Below are 19,698 nucleotides of genomic sequence, written 5' to 3' on the forward strand. Positions count from 1 at the left end.
CAGTTGAGTGTCTTGCTTTGAATGTCTCCTCTGTTTTTTGAGTTCTTAATGGTGTGATCTTAACGTTCTCTTAAAACAGTGTTTTGTAGGGAATTTTCAAGTTTGTATGAAAGGGAAAAAGAAAAGAAATTCTACAATATGGAAAGATTTGGTTAGACACCCAAGAAATGTCTTCTCCCATGCATCTTATTAAGTCCACAGAAGAAATCTTCTCTGCTGCAACCTTAGGAGCTGCAAAGCTCCTGCCTTCAGAGTCCCTAAACCCACCAAGGCAAGGTACTTGACTTTCATTTTATCTACCTCACACCCATCACTGTAGGGAGGTCACAATGGAAGTTTAAAAATCTGGCCCTGAATGCTTTGTTTTGTAAGGTCAAGGGGCTGATGCCAGAATCCTGTGGAGGAGCCCTTGTCTCAGCCTGTATTTATCTTGTAAAGTAGGTAGTTAAGGGTATGTCTACATTGTTGGCTCCATGGCGATCGATGCAGCGGGATTGATTGAACAAGTCATGGAGATCCGCTCAATTGATCCCAGATGGGCTCACTGGTTGACGTCAGTAATCCATTTCCCTGACAGGGGTAAGGCTGCATCAGTGGGTGGGGTCTCCTGTCGACACAGCACCATGAAGACACCATGCTACGTGAACATAAATGTGTTGATGGGAGATACGCAAGCTACCTCATGTAGCTTGGGTATCTCCCGTCGACCACCAGTGGCAGTGTAGACCAGGTCTAAGTTAGTCAGACATGTATGCACACAGGGTGGACTTCCTTAGCTGTTTATTTCACAGCCTCACTGCTATTGTTCAAAACTGACTGCCCATTTGCAGTGTTAAAGACTCATAACTCAGCCAGTTTTCACCTGAAGGCTCAAAGACATTCAACCCTTTATGAGGGCTAGTTCCCTGACAACTTTCTGCCTCCTTCCATCACTAGAACGGATCAAAACTAGTATCTTTCTTTCTCTCTTTCAATACTGGGAAAATTATTATAGACACTTTCTGCTCCCAAATTGCTGAACATATTTTTGTTTAAATTCCTCAAAACAATTCATTTTTAGGAACAGATGAATTTTCAGCCTGAAAGCTTCATGAAAGGCTTCAGTTTCTGGAACAGGATGTACATTGGAATCCCTTATGCAACCTTAAAATGTAGTGGTTTCTTCCATTCCCACCATAATTAGAAACATAGCTAATGGGTTAAATTCTATCCTCTGTTACACCCAGGCATGCCCAATGATTTCATGGGGTTGTACAATCCTAAACAGAAATATGGCCTATTATAGGTACAGCTCACGCACACTTTATATGTATGGCCCTGATTCAGGCAAGCATTTAAGGATATGCTTAAGTGCTTTCCAGAACAGGATTGTGTGATGGGGCTATTGTTTAATGAGCACCATCTCAGGGCAGGAGGTGTCTCTGCAGTGCCCTCTCTTTGCTCTTCTTCTTTGAGCCCTTTAAGAACTCCCCACAGTATTTCTCAGGATCAACACCAACCCCCGCCTGAGGCTGGGTAGTAGCCAAAAGCAGTTCAAAATAGTCCTCATTCTCCCAAACATAAAGCCCATCATAGCAACACACAGTAGTTCATAGTCCTCTTCAGCTACTCTGCCACACGTGGAGTTCTTATTTTGGCCCAGACTGTTCTTCACAGAGCTGCTGATCCTGTCTTCCGCAGCAGAAGCTCAGCCTTCTGTCTTGGACTTCCTTCTCCCTGCCAGCATGCTCCCTGATCTTTTTTTCCTTCTTTATGGTGACTTGACTGAATAGTCTATAGCTGCCACCATCTACAGTTCCTCAGTACTCAGCAGTTCATATTCTCTCGCTCTGCCCTGTGTCTTTCAGGCACTGTAACAATACCTTTTTAATAGTAACACATTTCCCTGATATTTCTACTTAACAACATAATGTAATATTTATTACCTTAATATGTTTGAATTCCTCAGAATTTTTTTCCCTTTCCTTATCAAAGCCCCTACATATCCAGAAAAGGTATCAATTGTTTCTTCCACCTTACAGAGCACGCATAATCCATCTTTTGTCTATATATTTGAAAAAGATTTTTGTTACGCCACAATGGCCAGTTAGTTCTCTAAATAAAAGCACTTCATTAGTCCTGTCCAGGCCCTGAAGTATGTTGTTATCCTCAACTCTAGGGCACAATTCAAAAATTCTTCCTCTTTTTTCATTAATTCAATTTTTTTTGCTATTCCTTTTTAAAATTTTTCTGTACTAGACTTCTGAATTCCTATTTACTCATTGGTATTTCTATGTCAATCCTTCCATTTCTTAGTGTTTTTTAGCTGCTTTTCCACCCTTTAATTCCCGTAATCCCAATATACCCTGGGATCCAAACTAATGCTACATGTAACTCTGTTATTAGAAATAGAATGTCATTGATTAAATCACGTCTATATACTGACACCCCCTTTTTAAAAAATCACCATAAGGCCTGAGATTGAATTAAAAGAAGTGATCACCACTGCTGGGCGCACATCCTAGATCCAATTTAATGCTAGCATTATTGCTACTAGTTTGGCTGTCATGAGATCACATATTCTTTTAGATATACGACTTCCCAATTTTGGTGTACAAGATGCCGTCCCTCCTCCTTTTTTTGTGTATTGGATCCATTTACATATATTTGACAAAACTGATTTCACTTTTCATCTATATACTGGTATACTTCTTTTTTAATACCCACTGTATCTTTTTTACCCATAAGTTTATAAACTAAATCTAAATCCACATTTGGACATGTGACTTTCCATCCATAACTAATTTTCCTGTAACTGAAAGTTTTGACATAATTCAACTTTTTCTTGTCTTTCAACTACTGTAACCACACTTGAATGGTGTGCGGAGTTCTAACATCATGTGCTATGGCTCGCCTTGTCAAATTTTCAACAATCCTCATATATTTGTTTGGTACCTTTCATCATTGCACGTCCCATTAACTTTGGCCTAGAAAGTCAAGTCCAGTAGTTTCATTTGTACTGTAACTGGTATTTCATTAGAAGCAATCTGTAGTGTGCATATAGGTGTTGTAATAAATGCATTGCACACAATTAATAGGGCCTGGGCTTGTATTACATCTAATTTTTTAAGACCTGATTTTGAAGCTGACCCAAAAACTTGGCAGCCATAGAATAACCGGTCTGATTAAGGCTCTCTATACCATCAGCTGTGTTTTCTTATCCACCTCCCCCCATTTATCCCAGCAAGACTTTTACTGGGATAGGGATGTGACTGACATACATAGACAACCAACTCCACACTCACAATAGCCTGCACTTGGCTAGGACCATGCAAATGCATACTGAGCCCCAAGCAGCATGTCGGGGAAGGGATCGGAGAGCTGGCTCCCAGCAGCAGCAGACGCAGACCCTCAGCTGTTCTCTGCAGCATGGGACAGAAAAAAAAAGCTTAGTTTTCCTTCTCTTCAAGCTGACCTGAAGCACCCAGCTTCATGGAGTGTGTCCCCCTCAGCTAACTGTCCCCCTGACATCTTATCTAGCATGAACATTGCACATCAAGAGAAGCCATCCCTCCTAACCAAGCAGTCCCCAGCCACAGTCTGGAACCAGCAGGCTAGAGAAGACAGCCAGCGTGCCCATGTCTGGAGAGAAGAGGGAGAGAAGAAGCCCCCAGGGTGCCACTGTCCCAGCCTGAGGCCTGACTGCCAGTGACACTGACTGGAAGTGAAGTGAAAGGCAGCGTTTGAGAGACCCAAAGACCTGCTTCACTTCTGAGAAAGATCTGTTTGCCCAGCAGTGGGACCTCACCATTGTGAGTACTATTCTACTCCATGCAGGTAGCTAGAAAGGTCGTTGGGGTGAATTAAGACCTGGCCTGTGTGTGTGCACAGACAAGTGAAGGCTCACATAGAGCTGAAGAGGTGAGTCAGCACCACAAGCCGTCAGCAGACCTGTCAAGCCATGGGTAGGCCTTGCCAGATGTATTTGATTATTCATTGTAAATTTCCTTTACTTCAGTCAGCCCTAGAGAGTTCCAGTGCCAGGAACAATGTGCACACACCAGCCTTCCGAACAATTATGAAAACTGGCTTGCACAGTCAAGCTATAAATCAATGGTATGGTGTCATGTGCGAAAAGCGATTGGGGGAGGGGGGAGAATGGAGGGAGTTGGGTTAGTTTTTTTGCAAGGGGAACTCTGTTTGCATCTCACTCAATCTGAGTACAAAAATCTGAGTAAAAGCTGATCCTGCCAGTTTTTGGCTTTAGCCGTCCAAATGCACCACTAAATGAAGAACAAACCTGGCTGCTGCAAAATTGCACTGCTACCCCGCTCCTTCCCCACCCCTCCCCCCCCAGCCCGTGACTCTGACATACACCAGTGCAAAAGCACCACATAAAACCCAGATTTAGAGCCTGCTCTTTGAAGTTCAGTGATTTTATAATTGGAACAGAGTTTGAGTTTGGATAAAAAGAATAAATAGTGACTGCAGTTTGGCTCCTTTTATCATGGAGGGGGAAATAGTTTTATATTGGAGGTGGAGGAACACTTTTGTGTTTCCTTCTGATTTCCTTGCTCCATGAGCAAGAACTTTGAAAGGTCACTAAAGATGTAATTGAGAAGCACCTTCTCTTCACTTGTAACCGTTTTGGCACAAAGTATGCTCAACCCCTTCCAGTTTCCACCCCCTCCCATCAGCTCTTTGGTTTTAGCTACCCCTCCTGGTTTTGTATGCTCAACATTTAACTAAAAAGAGGTGAATTCTACTTTTCCTCACTAAGGACTAATCTCTGGGTCAGTTTGTAAAAACCTCCAATATTTATAGCTGAAGGCCAAATTTGGAGGTCCTTCCTCAGTGTCTATTCAGGCCCTACTCAGCCAAAACTCCAATGAATTTCTAATGACTTTAGGTCATTTTTGTAATCATTTTACATATATTTGTTGGGATTTTCTCTCTCTCCTCGGAGCCCTGCACAATAGCTTCTCACTGTCTTTAGAATCATAGAAGATTAGTGTTGGAAAGGACCCCAGGAGGTCATCTAGTCCAAACCCCTGCTCAAAGCAGGACCAACCCCAACTAAATCATCCCAGCCAGGACTTTTTAGTAGGGGAGAGACCTTTAACTGGACAGCACTGAAGGAGAAAAGCCCAAAACACATGTGCTACAGGAATGGGGAGCTGTTCCCTTCTGCTCTCCCTTCCACTCCCATTTGGTTCTTTGCTTAGCCATCAGCTAGGCAAGGGCTGATTGGACTGTTGGATGTCCACCCCCTCCCTTGGCTATTTAAGCTGTCCCAGGCTTTTCAAAAGCCTCTATCTCCCTGGTTAGCTGCCAGTTGGTCAGATGTCTGCTGCTAAAGGACAGAGAGGAACTGGGGCTGCTATTTCTGTGGCATGGGAACAGTATCTTACACAAGAGGTGATGGGGACTGGGCAGCTGGGATAGGAAATGGGGCCCAGGGGTGCCAGAGCCAAAAAGGAAGCCCTGGACAGAGTGGCTGCAAAAGGCCTTTCCTTCGTGTACCTGTGTGAAGGTATATCATACTTCTGACAAGCCCTCTTGGAGGGGGCGAGTTTTTATAACCACAGGCTGGCTGAGTGAGCTCTGAGTGAGCTCCCCCTCGAGTGAGCTCTGGCCACCTGTGATTGCAAGGGAACCTCTTGTACTACCTCAGGGTTCAGGGATCCAGGGTAAGAAGCAGCTGCCACGTGCTGGAGATAAAATGTCCGCTGAAGGGCACAGGCTGTCCAAGAATAGGAGCCTAGCTTCAGGTAGTGAGTCAGTGACCCTCATCCAGGCATCTTCAGATGGATGGGGTGAAATGGCATGTGCTAATGAACACCAAAGGACATAAGGAGGGACAAATTCCAAGTGACTCAGCCCTGGGTCCTGGTATCAAGAAACACTGAACCCAGACTCACAGGATGAGTCTGAAGACAATGACAGTTGGTGGTTGGGTCAGACCCTTCCACCAAAGAGCATGCATGTCGACCAACGGGACCCCTGCAGCACAGCATTATGAACACAAGGGAAGTGGCTAGCAGGGCATCTCATGGAATCATGCCAGCAGGAACACCAGCTAAGTGCAGGCCAATGCGTGAACATACAGCTCCAGGATGGATTGATAGAATTAGCTGACTCTCTGGCTCCTCGCAAAGCCAAAAGGCTAAGGTCCATGTTGGGCATGGGTCTTTCTTCTGAGGAAAGAGCACTTTTAGTACAAGTGTGGCAGAGAGAAGGTCCCACAGCAGGCCCCTGCAGCATAAGGGCATGGGGTAGACCAGATTACAGGGACACCACCACCAACCCTCGGTACCAGTGGCCTGTTGCATGCAGGATCCAACAAACCTCTTGGGGCACATTTGTCAAAGGAGATTAAAGACAAGATCTGAAAAAATCTTCACCCTCCTTTAAGAGATGATGACAAGGATGATGAAGATGATCAGAAAAAGAATGTAAAAACGAATAAAAAGTAAACGGTGGCAAAGACTATAGATAATTGGACCTTGGCTTTTCACATATTCATGAGTATGATATGCAAATACAGCCCAGAGCAATGTATTTCCCTTCTCAAATATATGGACTTTATAGTGTGGGTGCATGCCATATATGGGGGTAAGGCATGGCTGAGCTACAATAAGGAATTTAGAAAGAGAGCAGCATATGACAGGATTGAGTATGGGGTAGGAAGGAGCAGGATTTGCGGCTTGAATGCATGACCCCATTGCATCCAACCGAACAGGTGTTTACACACAATGGGCTACCAGTACTGAAACCTCAGTTAACAATAGGGGATGTCTAATGTATGTTTTGATTTTAATATAGGAAAATGTTTTCTCTCCTATTGTAAATAGAAGGATATATGTAGGGTATGTGGGGGCCAACATGATGCATGCACTTGTTACCAAAGAAGGGGAAAGGAGGGGCAGTCACCAGGAGTCTGGGGCTTCAGCTAGAGCAGTGGGTGAAGATGCCAATGCAGACAAAGGCACCATCTCAAATTATATTGGAATTATTAAGGACCCAGTTGTTGGACTATCCCAACAAAAAAGATAGGGATTATATTCAGAATAGATTTTTAGTTGTTTTTCCGACCCCATATGAAGGGGAGAGATTTCACGTATTGGCAAAGAATTTAAAATCCATGAAAGGATTTGAAGATCTAGTTTTAAAAAAAATACAGGCAGAAGTAGCTGCTGAAAGGGTGGCTGACCCTGCATGAGTTTACCAATGCTGGACCTACACCTTTCTTTCCTGGGTTTGGTTCCTAAAAGAACTAGAGGGGAGTACAGTATTATACACCATTTGTCTTACCCCCGGGGCACCTCTGTTAATGATAATATTGATCCTAATCTAGCTTTAGTTTGATATTTCTCATTTGGTACAGCAATAGCTATGATAAAGAGGTGTGGCCAAGGAGCATGGGTAAAGTACAATGTTAAGTCTGGATTTTGGTTGCTTCCTATCCATTCCAAGGAATTTAAATTGTTGGGTCTCCAGCTTGAAGAGCAGTACTATTTTGAGCAATGTTTACCCATGGACTATTCCATGTCATGCTCGATGTTCCAAAAGTTTAGTACAATGCTAGAATGGGCAGTTGTGAGGAAAACAGGCCACGAATAGGCAGCTTGTTATCTTGATGAGTTCCTCTTTGCAGGAAGATTTGGGGACAGGTGAATGTGCTCACCTATTAAATGGCTTTGAGAGAATAGGTGGCGTGACCCTAAGAGCACCTTAATGCCAGTTGGCACACGTTATTGTCATATATACCCAAATACATCTCTGGAAAACTAATAAAGCACAAATCATTAATAGTCTTGCATGACGTATGTATGGTAAACCCACAAAGGACTTTATAGATATGTGCTGCAAATATGTTCTTACAATATATTTGGCAAGCAGTGCATAAGCCAGGCCTATTCCAGACAAAGGAATGTAGCTCTCCTGCTTGAATGTATCTCCGATGTAAATTAAGCAAGGTGTGACCAAAGCCAAAGACAAGCACATTTACATGCAAGGTAAACATAACTATCAGGAGAGCAAGTGGGGAAAGGGACCATTTAACAATCTTGATAAGGGATGGCGACTGCACCCTCAGGAAGCCTCCTTGCCTCTTGACATAGGCTCAGTGAACTTTGGGACCATATAAGGAGGGAGAAAAAAACACTTTGGCATCCTTCCCCTTTGGAGACAAAGGAACCGAGTACTGAGAGCTTTGTGAAGGGTCCTGTCTAGAGAGTCTGGTCAGCCAGGCTGGAAAAGAGACTTAGTGAGAAACATTTCTTGAACAAGAAACTCTAGTTTGTTAAATCAGGTTTTAATCATAAAAACCTTTTGTTTGCTTGTAACCCTTTCTATCTTTATTCCTCTTACTTGGTATCACTTAAACTTAGATCTTTTCGTGTAATAAACTTGTTTTACTTTTACTATAAACTAGTTCTGCATTTTGATTAAAATAGAGTGAGTGCTAACCCCAGTTAAGGTAATAAACTGCTGGATACTGTCTCTTTAAAGGAGCCGCGAACTTAATAACTTCTGTAAGTGTTCAGTGAGCAGGCTGGACACTACAGGGCAGATGATTTGGGGGAAATTTGGCACTGGGAGAGTGTTGGAGTCACCCTACAAAAAGTAGCCTAGGTTGATGGAAGCTAGGATGAGGCCACTGTACTGTGCGCATACTGTTGGTGCCGGAGCACAAAGACACCCACACTTAAAGGGCAGATCATGGCACAACTTCTTACTAGTCAGGGTTGAACGCCAAGGCATCGCAGGTGGACACTTGGGTGTCCCGCTGGCCTCTGAAAAGACAGAAGGCCCAATGCAGAAGTTGATGTGTTTGGGAACTGAGTTAGACACAATGCAGGATTTATCACAGCTATCCAGGGAGAAACTGGCTACTCTAAAGACATTGATATGGGTAATTTGGGGTACTAGAATAACAACATATAGGTAGTGGCAGGTGATCTGAATATTGCTTGTAAGGTGGGTGCTCTAGGCAGAGCCTTTTGTTCCTTGCTTGCATCCTTCACCGCTGGGATCAGGAAACCTTTCATCAGGATATCCAGGGAAATGAAGGCTGATTTAAGGGTCTGGGAGAGATTTCTCAATCAATTTAGTAGAGTATCTATCTGAAGATCATTTGGACAATGGGAACTGAGCTTCAGGTACAATCTGATGCCCCTGGGGAAATTAGTTTTGGAGTATATTTTCAAGGGAAATGGTGCAGAGGTGGCCAGCAGATTGGACAACACAGGGTATAACCAGGGATATTGCTTTTCTGGAATGTTTTCCTACACTGGTTGTGGTCATTATCTGGGGTGAGGAATTCAGAAATAAGCAGGTTCATTTCTGGTGTGATAGCCAGACCCTGGTTCATATCAATAATCAACAGTCAGCAAAGTTGGCCCAGGGAATGACGCTGGTGAACCATTTTAGGAGAATAAATTCCAGGAGCTTGCTCCACTTGCTAAAAAGGCCAGCTCCCAGAGGTAAATGAGACCTGAGATTGCACAGCTGGACCTTGCTCTCATGAGCATGGGGTGAGGAGCTTGAAGTCTTTGCAGACTGAGGGTCATCCTCCCAGCTTTGTGGCCTCTGTCGCTCCACTCCCTTAATGCGGAGACAGTTGGGGGGGGGGGGAGGGGAAAGGTTTCACAACAGAGTTGACTCCATGGGGTACAGTGGGGAAGATCTACCCACGTTATTGTTTGGTTTGTGGTAAAAGCCCAATAGCCTGTGAGAGCAGGAGGTGGGAAGGGTAGTGCCCCTCCCCAGTGTATACAAATGTTTTATACTCTGAATCATTCCTGAAATAGGATTCTCCTGTAACAGGTGGCGAGCTGTGGTGTAAAGGTTAGCACTTGTTTGGGATGATCTGTACATCTTTCACGTGGCTCTGCCATACATGAGTAATGTAGCCATCCCAAACTCATATTGTTAAAACTCTTATATCACACTACCACGAATCCATTTATATATCTTTTGAGGAAAGGGTTTTATTTAGCTACATACTGTATACAGTTAACTGGAAAAACCTGAAATGACATGACATTACTGAAGCTGGTTTCTGTGAAAATAGTACTTACAAATGTTGCACAGTAGTCACTATACATTAATTCGCTCTCCCATCACTTAATTACATCACCCTTTAAGACAGACGTATAATGTAATTAGAGATTTGAACAGTTCACAGCTAGATCACTTAAAGTAACGTTGTTAATGGGCTTTAGAAGTTCTTCCTTTAATATTGCCAGTGTTATAACTTCTAATTACCTTAATAATTAGGGCTGTGTCATTCATGATTGAGGTAACAATTTCGAACACTAATGGGTATTAGAGGTCTCGTAAAAGGCATGTTTTGATGTTCTCATCTAGTTGCTTAGGGTAGGCAGGAGCTATTTGTCCTTAGAAACTAGTGGTTGCTATGTGCTGGCCTGGGCAGAGGCATCCTTACTAACCACTTTAACACTGCTGTGACCACCGCTGTTTTCATTGAGGAGGGAATGTATAAACTGCATTCACCATGTGCTACTCATGAAATGCAAATGTGGCACCTCTGGCTGAAATTTGCTGAACTTAAATTGCTACTGTTGCGATTGCTACAAATAACAGTGTAAACTTGGATGTCAAACCTGCCTAGAATTGAAAGAAAGCCATAGGCAAAAACCCCCAACCCTTTATGTACCATTACGAGTCTTGACACAGATTAACAAAGGTTGGGAATTTTAAAGTTTAAGATTTAACTTTGCCCTAAACATGCTCCATTGTACATAGGAATTGCAGGGTATAATTAGGGATAGGTTAAATGCCAAAGGAACAGAGTTTGGATTCAAAGTTATTTTGTCAAGAAATGAGGCTGGTAATACCTTTAGAACAGTATTTTACACCAGACTCCTGGTATTTCTTAGTGCTGGATGGCTAAAAAATCCTACAGAATAGTCTCTCGTATGGGATGTTGGTACTTTCACTGCTAGCTGGAACCAGAAAGTTCAGAAGCACTCTAATGCTTCCAGGGTGATAGAGTTGCCGGCTATATTGCACATAGCGTCTACAGATTGTGATCTTATGTGAGCTCAGGATTCATTCCGCTCTTTTTCATACCCTAGATGAACCTGAAAACATATAACCAGAAACTACAACAAGCTTTTTGAAAATATCAAGGGGAGGTACATGGAAAGGAACAAGAAACTTGGTTGAATGTTTATCTTACTGGCTTCCAGAATCTAACCTTCCCTCCTAGGATTAATAGGAGAAGTGATCTTCTGCTAAGTGTTTTTAAACTGTTCAAATCATGTGAGCAAGTTTTTGTCATATAGGGTATTTATGCTTGGGTGTACTATTGTTCAACAGTTGGAAACCTACTATGCCATTTACATGGCTTAAGATCCTAGACACCTGAAGGAGAAGATATTTATTTCTTAGATTTATTTATCTTGCAGCCAGAGGTTATACTGAATTCTTGATTTAGGTTAAATCCATCGAGTACTTAGGTAATATGTAAAGCAGAATGCTATATGGAAGGAAAACACTTGTTCCTCCAGACTTGCCCTTGAAATAAATATTTAATAGACTGGATATAAAGGAATCATACCCACACACATGAGGTGCACATGGCAAGTCAGCCCTGAAAGCTACAGCATTGAAATCACTGCTCCTTATAGGCCCCACAAAGACGAAACACAAATCTAGATTAATATATGGGTCAAAAACACCATATCTGCTTGGAAACATAACAATAGAAATTGGATGTGAAAACCTCCGTGTCCCACCTAGTATACGGAGGGAGGATAGTCTTGTGGTTAAAGCAGTGGCCTGCACACCTGAAGATCAGGGTTTAATGCCTGGCTCTGTCACAGACTTCCTGTGTGACTTTAGGCAATTTACTTAATCTTTCTTTGTGCTTCAGTTCCTCATTCAAAAGACAGGAATGTGACCTTCCTTGGTCTGGCTCATTGTCTATTTACTCTGTGAAATCTTTGGGGCAGGAATTGTCTCTTACTATCTGTATGTGCAATGCCTAGCATTATGGGTAAATCACAGTCTAAGGCATTGCACGAAAATCATTAAATTAGCCCAATACCATGTTTTTTTCCCAACACTGGGGATGCAGACGTGGGAATCTCCAGACACAGTGCCGGCCAGCTGGCCCAGGCCAGGTCAGGGATCAGGGCCTGGTTCTCTCTGTGCTGAGCTCTGTCTAAGGGCATCACTGCTGCCCCCCTATGTGAGGGGCCTCCCCTGGTGGGAGGATTGGGCCCTGCCCTATCCGGTGGGATCAGGATTGGGGGATGGGATAGACCCAGCTCCTCACACACCTGCTCATGCTCCGAGCAGCAGATTCCGGTCTCAGCTCCTCAACAGCTAGTGATGTGGTGTCTGCCCTAGACCTGCCAGGGGCTACAGCAGGATAGGCCTGGCCAGGGCTTTGATTGCCACACATTGCCATTGATGCCCTCCCCCTGCTCCCTGGCCGGTCAGACTGGAAGCAGCAGCCTAGACTGGAACTCAGCACAGAGCGACCCAGGCCCCAAACTCTGCCCTGGGTGGGGCTGGGACACACAGCTTGCTACACTCGCCACTTCCCAGGTGGTGATTGGGCCACCATCTTCCCACCCCTCTGTCGGATAAGACTGGTCCACTAACCCGCTATGAACAGCTGCAGACTCAGTGGTAGGCAGAAGCAGAAATGCACACTGTTGGAAAAACTGAAGCAGATTGTGTGAGTGGCGGGAGGGAAAGGACTCGGCAACCATGCATATTGCACGAAATTCAAGCACTTACCAATGATGCTGCTGTGAATTTTTTTTAAAAAAAAGGAGAATAAGAGATTTTTGCAGGGACTTAATAATGGGGCTTCTAGGTGCTGCTGTAATACAAATAGTAAATCCTAGACCATCTTCCTGGAGTCTGCCATGAGACCATAACTAGATGCAAGCAGAATAAACAGAATTACCTACAACAGCACATTCAGATTTGGAAGCTCTCAACAACTAGCCCAGAGATTTTCAAACTATGGGGCATGTCTCCCCAGGAGGGTGCAGAGGAATGCTCAATGACGCTTGGGAAGAGAGTGCCACCTCCACCTCCTGACTCACCTCTTTTTGTCTGAGTGGGGGGGCGCAACCAAAAATTGTAACTCAAACGGGGGGGCTCAGCTCAAAAAGTTTGAAAACAGCTGAACTAGCCAATTAATACAACCGTCAGTGAGAGATATTTTTAAAAATATCTCCAAATTCAGCACTCCTGAACTGAGGGGGCAGATATACAGCAAATACATGTCCAAATTAAAAAATGAATCACAAAGCAAACAAGAGCTAATCTAAAGGGCAAATTGCCATTCTCTGTGGAGCATTCAGTAGTGCTGAAATAGATAAGTCGCAGCACATAACAGAAAAATAGAAAGCAGAATTTCAGAATATTGTTGGTGACAACATCTGAGCAGATATCCTCCAAGGCCAACCTATACACACCACCACCTCATCACAGAAAGAATTCTTGTTTCTTCTCTTCTTGATATATCTTCAACAAAATGTACTCAAAAACCTCATAATGGCTGTAGGCCAATATATATATATAATTTTCTGGGAATACCCAGAGATTCAAACATACTGCTCATGTGCACTTAAAAACATTTAGAAAATCTCTGACATTTATTTTGATAAATACCTTTTTTAGTGTGTTTTAGAGGAAGCCCTCCCCCCATATCTACAAAGATTCTCCAAAACAAAGATATTTATTGAAAAAATAATTTAAAAAAGGCAGAAAGGAAATTATGACTCACAAGAGAAAATTCTACAGTTACAATGTAGCTAAACAAAAGACAAGAAATATCAGATATGCAATGGATCATAGCTCAGATTAGACAGTGCCAAGATCAGTTACAGAAGCACTGAGCTACTTGTAATGCAAAAGCAACAAAACCAAACAGCAATTATGCCATACTATGCTGTGCAATATTTATAAAGATGTCAACCTCTCACTGATATATTGAACAAAAAACACCTCCATACTTACCTAAGTATAAAAACACTGCACTAGCCTCCCATGTACCTACCTAGGTATCAAAGTTCTACAAATACCTCTCATTGCAGTAATGGACTAAATACCTACGTATATAGTTATATATAACACTTCTGCACCAAGTACCTACGTATTTTCTTATGTAGAACAATACCACGTCCTGTAGCCATGTGCCTGTGTTCATAAAAGTATAGAATAATACCACACCCTAAAACTTGTATATCTATTTATGCATTTTACATATCTATTTACCTATATAGTTACTTGTAAATATCTTTTTAAAACACAAGTGAACAATTAAAGTAAACAACTTTAGATATTCATTTCTTCAAAACACAAGACTCTGCCACATGGACTAAAGCAGAATTCCCTCTGGTACTTGTATTATTAGAACTTTTATGCTCTTTGTGGGTGCACCACAAGAGGGCAACAAAATCAGATGATTCTGTCCAGTAGAGGACAGTGTTATATTAACCAGTACAACACAGCATTCAAAAATGAAAAAGAGAAAGCAAGTTAAATAAACCTGAACCTCAAAAATTAGACCATGTTTTGGGCAAAAGTTGTATTGAGACCAATTTATCTTACCTTTAGTATGACAGTATGGTGTCAGCACATGGTGTTGTGTATTATACACTGTAATATTCAGGGAGAAAGGGACACTGTAAAAGCAGGCAAAGGACAGGTAGAAACAGTTACCCCTTGACCTTTGGAATTCTTTGCTTTCATCGGTTGGTGCCTTCGTGAAAATTATTGTTATTGAATAAAAAATATAATACAATAAAATACAAAAAATAAACAACACCTAAAATACAGGTCCTTGTAACAAAAAGACTGACCCAGTCAATTTTTGTGTTTCCACTGAGCCACAGTTTTGAAATTTGGTATATTCGTTCACTGGATAAAGGAACAAAACAAAACCAAAACCAAAATAACAACATCTTCCTGCACACACACCAAAAAAAGGAAAAACACGAAAAGTGAAATTCGATCTTTCCATCACAAGTAACTGAATGTCACGGTTTGTTTTGATCAGATTTCGTTAGCTCAAGTGCCTTTGCACACCTTGTATAGGAAATGGCCTACAGAAACTCTATGAACTTCTTCCTGGAGACAGTCACTTTGGATGTGAATCTCCAAGTGGGAGAAATGAAGGCCATCTGAGACTGCCAATCCTAGTTACCAGATTTAACTAAGAAAGTACATTTTTCTAAAAAATTACATTACTATTCATGTTACACACTGCCCTCTAAGGAACAGGTATTTGATTATAGGCAGTTGTATGTTGCACCAGAGCATGTCTAAACATCAGCAGAAAGAAAAGGGACTCACTCCAGGCCCTGCCTATGTACCATAGCATTCCCACTACTTCTAAACAGGCACAAGCAATAACATACCATTCTGATATTAATATAACATGCCTACCAGCTTTATAGTATTTAAGGTGAAATTACTTCTCTCCATTGTCATCAGGCATCAAAAGATCATTGCCAGAGCTACTAGAAAGCTGAACATCTGCATATTTATGAATATGGGATAGATGATTAAGATAAAACCATCCCCTCACAGATTACAGGCTGCTCTCTTATATTAAAATAATAAAATTAAATAATATCACAACAACAACAAAAATCAGAACTCGTCAAGGGTGAGTGAGTGCATCATGGACATAAAAACTGATAGTCACAGCCACCGAAACGGTGAACTGCTAGCAACTAGCAATCATAATACAAGTCTGAACATACAAATGTAGCCCAAAGAGTTACTAATATATGCTACATGATTATTTATCATTTTCTACTGTAGGCAGACATTTACTATACTAATAAGTAGAGTTATTCAATATGGAGAGTATTTGGGAAGTGACTGATTTATATATGCTGTGTGAAAACATTATGAGAGTCAGATGCAGCTACATAATTCTATACGTTTGAGAAAGGAGATTTTTAATACTCCCTTGCTGAATAAGGCCCTGGTCCTGCAAAGATTTGGGTTTGTGCTTAACTTTAAGCTCACAAATACTTTCACTGACATCAACTTGCATCCCCTAAAGTTCAGTACATGCTTAAGTGTTTGCAGGATTGGTGCTTAAATCTTCAATCATTCCTAGTCTGGTTACGTATCATATACACCAATGGATGCATTTCCCATCTATTTAAATTAGAATGATACTCCATATGGGAGACTCAGAAGGAGAATCATGAGTAACGACTGAGGGCTGTTTTTTTTAGATACTCAACTAGTGTAAATGAGTTAGCTCCATTGACATTAATGGAGGTATGCTGGTTAACACGAGCTGAAGTATGGTCCTATGTATCTATTATTATTATTATAATAATCAATGATTGGATTAGATTCAGGAGGTATGAGGGGCTCACCACTTTACGCAAGCACTAAACCTGAAGTTTTTACATCAAGGTTGGATATCTTTATAAATAATAAGCTCTAGTTCAACAATAAGTTACTGGGCTCAGTACAGGAATCACTGGATGAACTTCTACAGCCTGTGTTGTGCAGAAGGTCAGACTAGTTGATCATAATAGTCCCTGCTTGCCTTAATATAGATGAATATGAAGTTGGTGGTGCAATTTTGTTTTTCATTTAATAGCACACTGGATTCATACCATATGCCAGGTAATATAATTCTAGATTCAGTAATTTAAGGTTACATAGGAATCGTTATACCTGCACTTACCCCACTTTTAATCTTGAAGCATTATATTTCTCATCCCATAAAATGATCTAATATTTCCATCTAAGAATTTGATTGTGTGTGAATTTATAAGCAAAGTTTGTTAATTTAGATACTGTCATCATTATAGTAAAATGAGATCTAATATCAAAGGATACCTAGTTTTGCCTTTTTAGTTTAGATTTGGTTGTTCAGTGATATGTATCTGTTGGATGGGAAATGTCATCTTAACTCTTCACTTCCTGGTTTTCAATGGTTTCTGTTTTGTTAGTGCAAACTAACAGTTTTGTATGGGATAGCCCTTGGCTCCACATTTCTTGCTTTCCCAACATTTCGGGTTTTGGAATAAAATCCTGGCCCCACTGAAGTCATTAACTTAAATGGGGCCAGGATTTCACCCTGATGGTTTCTCTCTCACATTCTGGAAAGGCACAAGGACAACTGGGAACATGATCTCCAAACTGATGAAGCTTTGTGCATGTTAACAAAAATCTCTATGTTCTTGTTATGCAATCTGTGTGTCTGTGTTGTCAGGAGACATTAATAAGGGCTGTATCCAAAGGTTGCAGGTCCGACACAAAGAGGAATGGAGGAAGACATGAACCACAGACTGACATGCACTTCTCAAGATCAGTATGATGACTTCTAACCCTGGGTGACAAGTCCTTATTTAACAGAGTTTTTGTCTCTCACCGAAAGCTGCTATGGGCTGACGTGTAAGTGCACATTTAAAATAGGGCTAAGCATGTGCCTTGGTATACCTTTTACTTGATACCCACAATGGCCCCATTGAAATGACTGAAATAGATTCACTGAATATGTATTTTGCTTTCCGTACTTATTTTATATATTATAATCTTTTACCTCTATGCTACTGGTTCAAATTCGCAGCTGATCAGTAATGACTTCCAGTTGTTATTATCTGATGTCTGCTTGGCGGCTAATGTGAAACCAGCTGGTGGTCTTTGTTCAGTTCCTAAAAGTGATAAGCCATCTTCACTCTGGAAATTAGCAGTGCTCAGAGCCCCTTCTGCAAAGTAGTTAGGCACAAGTGACAGCTGAGGCTGCATGGACTTCCAGACCTCCTGGACCCCCTACTGGACCCAAAGGGTCCTGTCTCATCTACTGCCCCAATGGTTTTCCTTCATCCCATCTTCATCTATATAAGATTCAATTTAACCCCTTGAATTGAGTTTACAGGGGGATATCCTCAGATCCCTGGGGCCTTTTCCCCACAGCTACTGGCAACAGCTGCTGTTGAAGACAAAGGGGGTAACTTAGGGTTTTTCATCCTTGCCACTGTGTGGCCCTCTTACAGGACCCTAGGAAGCCCACAGAGGACATTAAGCCCAACAGTCTCTCCTTCCTACTCCATGCAGAGAACAGCAGCAAAAACCAGATGGGGAAGTCAAGCCTCCTGGTTTCACAATTAATTCAAACCAGAAGACCAAATTTTCCATTGCATCAGTTTTCATGCTACAATGGTATAACACGGTGGATAATCAGGTCCTGAAACTTGGACTCTGGATTCCTGCCGTCACACCATTTGATTTGTTACCAATGGGTTACAGCTCCCATTCATCCCCCCCCTCTCCTACCTCTGCAACATTTCAGCTGCCCGACCTCACTCACTCTTCCCAACCAGGCTTCTTATCCTTCCCCTCTCTCTTTTCCCCTTCCTACCTTCCTCCTGTGCAGTTACTTTTAACAAACCAAATCATGGAACTAAGATGCCTGTCAGTCATTACCATGACCATTTAGCTTGTGTTTTGTATCCTTTTGTTCTACCCTCTGATTTTGTCTTTTAGATTATAATCTTCTTGAGGCATGGACTACAATATAAATAAGAGCCATCTTAAATAATCGTTAGAGCTGGTCAAAAAAATGGTAAAAATATCAGGAATTTTTGGAAATTTCTTTATTGTTTTGAAAAATGCCAACGTTTTGCATACTTTTGTCCATTATGGAAAAGTTTCAACCAGCTCTATAGTGAGTCAAAAAACCCAAACATTTCTCATTAAAAGTTTTGAAGGAGTTTTAATCAAAATTGGAATTTTTGACCAAAAAAAATTGTTGAAAACTCACAATGCAGGAAATTTTGACCAGCTCTAACAATAAAATAAGCGCCTCGCATTCAAGCATCTCTGTGCTCTTTAAAAAGAATTAATTTTGCCTCAAAACAACCCTATGAGGTAGAGGACCCTTATCACCCCCAATATATTTACAGGAATCTGAGGTATAGCAATTCATGATTTTCACAAATAACTATTGATTTGGGGTTCTTCAGTTTTTGGGGGCCCAATCTGAGACATTTTATAGAGCCCTGATTATCAGAAGTTAGGTGCTCAGCACTTTCTGAAAATTAAGCCCCTTTCAGTTATCTCATTTGGGCACCCAAAATCAATAGTCACCTTTGAAAACCTTGGCCTAAGTGAAAAAGGTCACACAGGAAGCATGCGTTAGAGCTGGAAATAAAATCCAGGACTCCTAACTGGTGACAATGTGCCTTAAGCAAAACAACATAATTCCTTATTGCAGCTGTCCACATCATGAAAACCACCATCACAAATATACCTTCTTAGGAAGCCAACCGTTCAGCAGAGATGAAGAGTGAACTACTTTCTTAACCCTCCTGCCCTTTCTCCAGATGACTGCTGAAGCACAAAGGAAGAGCAGTGTGCGGAATTTCATTTCCACTTCCCATACTGTATTTGTTCTGAAGAAGACTTCAGTTTTCAGGGAGATAATATGTGCTGAACAAACAAGCACTAAATGCACTTTGAAAATGGGGGGCAGGGAAGAATTAAATGCATGTTATACAACTGATAGATTATAACAGCTCTGCCATTGGAAATGGTTCTTCAGGATCTTTCTGAAAAGTGAGGGAGGGAGTGTGTGTAGGGGCATGCGTGGTCTAAGACACGATAAGCAAAGAGCACCTGGTCATACAGCCTGATTAAACTATCCTTTCTAAAATGGTATGGAAAAGATAACAATTACATAATCCA

Source organism: Emydura macquarii, unplaced genomic scaffold (genome assembly GCF_026122565.2).
Source record: "Emydura macquarii macquarii isolate MOO-44397 ecotype Brisbane River unplaced genomic scaffold, CSIRO-AGI_Emac_v2 contig_2531, whole genome shotgun sequence".
NCBI classification, from domain to species: Eukaryota; Metazoa; Chordata; order Testudines; family Chelidae; genus Emydura; species Emydura macquarii.